The 5,669-nt window shown below is 41.6% G+C and overlaps 1 long non-coding RNA gene across 1 annotated transcript; it reads left to right on the top strand.

Annotated features, from left to right (window-relative positions):
- Positions 1-1,994: 1,994 nt before the first annotated feature.
- On the top strand, positions 1,995-4,701 carry LOC104618639. The gene is made up of 2 exons (XR_738009.1): positions 1,995-2,085; positions 4,361-4,701. It is a non-coding gene; the product is annotated as an uncharacterized LOC104618639 (long non-coding RNA).
- The last annotated feature ends 968 nt before the right edge of the window (positions 4,702-5,669 follow it).

A 5,669-nucleotide genomic window follows, 5' to 3' on the forward strand; every position in this document is an offset into this window, starting at 1 on the left:
TGCCGCGGAGAAGGCTGGAACGGCCTCGCCAAAGCAGCAGGCGCCCATCTGCAGTCTTAACACATCCGCGCGGTCACAAGAACCGAGGGCGGGATACAAAAACCCGTGGCTTATCGAGTAGTTTAAATAAATTAGGCACTAGTGAGTGTCATGTTAAAGATACTTAAACGTAAGGGCTCAGACTGTGGGTGTAAGCTGTTATTTCTGAGGATCGTGGAGGGTGGATGAGGCACCAGTGACAATAAAAACACAAGGAAAAAAAATAATAGTTTTCTAAATAAGCTTTATTGTTAGAGAAATTGTAGAACCAATTAAGTGCTTACAAGGATCCAAGTTAGAGTAATGTAAAAATTAATAGCCAGTATGGATTTTACAACTGTGGCAAACAAAGGAAATTCTGTTCTGTGGCAGGGCAGTGCTCTATGTACGAGGACAAAAACAGTAGATATGAGGTTCTTGATGGTAGCTCATGTACCGTTCTCAAATGCAAGGCAGGAGCAGGACCTTGAAAGGTGATGGAAGGTGAGTGTTCAGCTTGCTGGAAGGCCACACTGTAAAAGCAGTTACTAACAGTTCAGTGTCTGGCGGCAAAGGTGTACTGAGTGGGGCTTTGCAAGATTTTTGTCTTCAATCAGTATCTAAGTAATATTTTGATTAGTGCCTTGGTTGTATGGTTGACTAACTTATGTCTCTTTGTACAAAACAAAATTTGGAGGGGCCACAGACTGTCAGAGGACAAAAGTAGTGGTCAAAGTAATCTTAACAAATTGGAGAAAGTTTTAAAAAATGGATTAATTTAATTAAGCCTGTATGCTAAGTCCCTTTCTTTGGTAAGAATAATCAACTTAAAATACAAGGAGAACGACTGGCTAATCTCCAGGTCCACCTGAAAGGATTTGAGACTTAGATCATACACGGAACATGAACCTGCAAAATCAGGTGTTGCAAAAGAAGAAAATCATACAAGATGTATAAAGAAAACCTTATGTGTCAAAAATAATGTAATAATATTTCTTTTCCTCTCAGCACTGCAAGCACATGGGGGTAACGCGTTGCAAGAAGAAAAGCCACAAAAGTGGATAAATGGGAGGGATTGATTTACTAAGAAAGACATTAGTCTACAGAAAAAAACCCAAACCAAAACAGTGGAAAACCTGGAGAAACAGAATATTCTGTTCTGTGTGGGGTAGGTAGGAAAAGTAATAGGTTTGCATTCCAGCAAAGGAAGCTTTAACTTAAAGAAGAGGAAGGCTTTCCAGTTATAAAGGTAGTTGAGCCATGGACCGGATTGGTGAAGAATCTACAGAATCTCAGTTGTCAAAGTCCTCCCAAAAGCCTGAGTGCCAAGGTGCACTGTGTCCCTTTCAGCCTTGATGTCTATGAAGGATATTTATGTAAGGGATAGAGTATATCTGAGCTGTCTTGAATTCTGGAGGCTGTTCTAGCAGGGATGCTTAACAGCTGGTTGGCCTGTGCAATTTGCCAGCAGTCTCATTAGATTTTTGGAACTAATACAAATGTATTAAACCCAGCAAAAATAGTGACACACGCATGGAAGGTTTTTTTTTTTAAATTAATGCTTATTTTAGATAAAAGCAAGCTTTTTTCTTAGGTCGCATATAATCCAAGTTTTACTGTTAGACAGCGCTTCTGCGCTAGGCTCCCAGTATCACTGCTGGCATATTAATGAATGGTTTTAGTGCAAACATTGGTTATTCAGAGGGCAGAATGAGATTATGCCATGGAAAATGATACTTGTTTAGTTTCAGAAAAATCAAACATGCGAAGTTAAAATTTAGTCATTGCGTTCTGGTACAGCAAAAAAACCTTTTGTCACAGTTCTGCAAGTTTGTGCGTGTTTAGTAGTATTCAGCTGTCTTGCATCAGTTCAGTAGGTTTTTATTGCTGTTAGAACATTACATTTGTTTCTCATTGCTTGTCAGTTTTTTAATTTTTTTGTGGAGATGTTAACAAACACTTTTGTTGTTTTTTTTTAGACAGATCTGGCATTTAAACAAAAGCAGAAGGAGGAGCAAAAGAAACTTGAGGAGATGAAAGCAAAGGCTGCTGGAAAAGGGCCCCTCAGTAAGTGAGGTGCCATACTGATAGGAAAAATTGAAGGCTTGCTGGCTTCAAAAATTTCTTGGTTTTGCTTGACAAACATAAAAAGGCATGTACCTCTAGGTTATTTAACATACACCAGTAAGTCGATGGAAAGTGGAGATGATAAATAACAAACAGAGGCTATTTTTTTTTTTCCTCCTTTCACTATGCAATTTCACCCCCAAATTACTGATGCTGGTTCTGGTTTAGCAGGTGTAACAGTGTGTCTGGCATGCTAGCCTGTTCCAGTGGGATGGTGCATTTCTACTTTTACTTTACCATACCGTCCTTCTCTTTCCAGATATATTACATGTAAGCTTTACCACAGTCCTGAAAGTGTTATAAATCCAGTACTTGTTCTCTTGGAGGATGAATTTCTTCAAGAGCAGTAGATTCCTGCAGGAAAAAAAAAACCTTGAAACAACAACCTGTGACTGGAACTTAGTCTGGATTCAACTCTCTTGCCTAAGTGACTGTAAAGTACGCTGTGTCACAGAAGAAAGTTTGCAGGGTGCATCCTGATGGTGCATCCAGCCTGGTGTTTGTCTCAGACAGTGATAGCAGGAGACTGTTAATGTCAGTCTGTGCACTCGCCTTGCACTCCTCCAGCATTTGCAAGGAGCAGATCAGGGATGTTAAAAGGTACACCCTGCCTATTCCATCTAGGTGTTTTTGACCTGTGGTGCATCAATGTGACTAATCCCTTCTCCATTCTATGAAGACCGTTAAACTTCACACTTTGCTTCGTATTCTTTAACAAGCTTTACATCTTGAAAGGTCCTAGAAGGGCCTTTCCAGCAATACCATAGAAACTTAGTTTCACTAAAAACCTTTGCTATGCAGTCTTGTCAGATGCCCTTTGAAAATATGAAATCCCCTGGATTCATTTTAGCCATAGACTTAATTATAATCTCATCGAGTTCCAGCAGGTCAGCGAGGAAGGATTTACTGTTTTCAGAAGTCCTCTTAACATTCATAAGACTGTTTATCCATTTGCTTTGTTACAGACTCTGTTATCTTCTCAGAGATCAAAGTCAGACTCACTGGTCTATAGTTCCCCAGTTCTTTATAGAACCCTTTCTGTATCTGGGAGCTATGCTGGTCATCTATGAGTCCTCTGATGTAGTGGCTGTAATAAGTTTCAAATCTTAGCCAGCAGTTCTGCATTTTCACATTAGAGCTTGTCAGTGCTCTTGAAGGGAGTGCCATCCAATCCCACTGATGTGGAATATTTCTTGTTTTTTATTTCAATTTATCTCAAATTGATCTAGCTCCTTTGATTTATCGGCATACAAAAAATGTGCTGGGTGTGGGACTCGGAATGTCTTTGGTGTTACAGACCAATGCAAAACAATTCACTGAGCCTCTCTTCTGTGTCCTTACTATCCTAAACTTGTTCTAATGTGCTTCAGCTTACGGATTTCTTCATAGTTCTTTCCTGCCATTATTACTCTGCCTTTTTCTAGACTGAATTTCAGTCATCTGGTCCTTGTCCAATGCTTGCCAAAGCAGACAGTGATTACTGTGTTATTGTGGGAGGGCTAGACTATTCTCAAGAACCTCAGCAAGGCAATGGTGATAGAATCATATTGCAGTGCAAAGTCTGCTGTTGACCATCAGCCCTTGCAGCCTATCTTGCTTGTAGGCCTTGTTATTCTTTTTTTCCTTTTCACTGGTCATACATGACAGCTGCTGTAAAAAACAGCATTTATGAAAAATGCCACACTGGTTGCCATGTTAACATGTCTTTTTCTTTCACCCTGCTTTAGTCTCTTCAATAATAGAGACTGCAGAGAACAGGTAATTCCAGAGAACTGGAATTCTCATAATTCCAGTACCCGCTTCTGTAGAGCTTTGATCCCAGCTGGGGGCTCTGGCTGCTGAAGGGATACCGATGCTTTTATTCGCTTAGCCTTGAATTTGATTTCACCAGACTATACGCTCGCTGTACAAGAAATAAACAATGGAGGGTGTCCATGGAGAAACAAAGGAATTGTTGAAATATTTAGTTCTGTTGTAGATTTATGGGGCATATTTGGTTCCAGGAGAAACTTGGTTTCTGATGTTAATTAAGTTATTCATTCAAGTAGAGCATATGAGATCACAAAAACAGAAGAGTAACACATGCAAAAGCAATTCACCAGTGGGGATCTGAGTTGTACAGGCAGTCTAGTGGGGATTTGATTTTATGAGGAACTAAATTTGTAGCTAAGCTGTGTAACAGTTGTCTAACCAGTTGTGTTGTTTCTTTTGGCAGCTAGTGGTGGAATAAAGAAGTCTGGCAAAAAGTAGTTTGATGAAACTGCAGAGTAAGAAGTGATCGAGTTACTCAATGGATCTGCAGACTTCAGAGTATTATGAAAACTCACTATCATTTGGGAAACATTGTACATTTTGTTTAGTCAGAATAAACCTTTTTTGTTAAGATGTAATATTTTCTCTCTTTACCTGTAGGTTTTGTTTTAAAAATGGCATTACTGTTTCATACTGGAAATGAAACTTCTACTTAAGACCACGTGTGACCTTATGCAGCCTGAATGCATCTGCTGGCTTGATAGTAATTTGTGAGAATAAATTTCAACTTCTGCTCTCTGTTGACAACGGGAGTCAGAGCCTGAGTGTTAAAATCTGCAGTGTTTTAATCTGGAGGCTCAGGGTTAGCTGCAGCTGTCCAAGATGTGGCTATATCGGCATACGCTCTCCTAAGAGCTAGAAATTTTCTCTAACCAAAAGGTTGGGTTACACTGCCATCGCCAGGAAAGTGGGTACATTAGGGTCAACCAGCATCCAAAGTAATACTCCTTTTCATAGTTACTGCTTAGGTACGCTGTGGTGCTATGCCCTGTAGTCCCAGTGTCTGCTGAACATACACTTGCCTTTGTCCTACAGATAGTCACCTACACCTTGTTTTCCTTCTGCATACTGACAACATCACAGCTCCTTTACACTCGCAGGAAAGCCTTGAGGGAAGGCGGGGAGATGGGCCCCGTGCTTATGGCAGTTGAACGTAATTTTTGAAATGAATAGCAGTGACAGTACACGGGGTACAGAAACTTCAAGGAGGAAATACGATGTTCCCAAGGCAGGAGTCAAGGGGGAAAGAATTAACATAGGGTGTTTCTTACCTGAGTGAATGGTAATGGTGGGATACAGACTGCTCCCTCTTTCAGGAATGGCAGCTGTTGGCTGCAGGTGGGGCATCGCTTCTGTAAAGAGCGAGGCACTTCGACTGCGTCTGTGGGGAGTGACATAGCAAATCTGAAGACATGTTCTGGGCTCGTACGGAAGAGACTGTGGATGCTGGTTGTCAGTGCACAAGGTGCTACTCAGAGGGTTTTCTTGTTAAAAAGATGTTTCTAGAGGGCTGGGGGTGTTACCTTCTGAGGGTGACTGTTGGGGGACCCACCATTCTTCCTCTTGAAACATGAGGCCCCGTTTCAGCAGGGCAGGAGAGGCCTGGAAGAGGCCGGGGCAGGCCTTCCCCCGTTTTCAGGCCTTTCACCCCTCAGCGACTGAGGCGGGCGGCTGCCCGGGGCCGAGCTGGCGCACGGCTGACGGCAGCGCCC

Source organism: Phaethon lepturus, unplaced genomic scaffold (genome assembly GCF_000687285.1).
Source record: "Phaethon lepturus isolate BGI_N335 unplaced genomic scaffold, ASM68728v1 scaffold40523, whole genome shotgun sequence".
NCBI lineage: Eukaryota > Metazoa > Chordata > Aves > Phaethontiformes > Phaethontidae > Phaethon > Phaethon lepturus.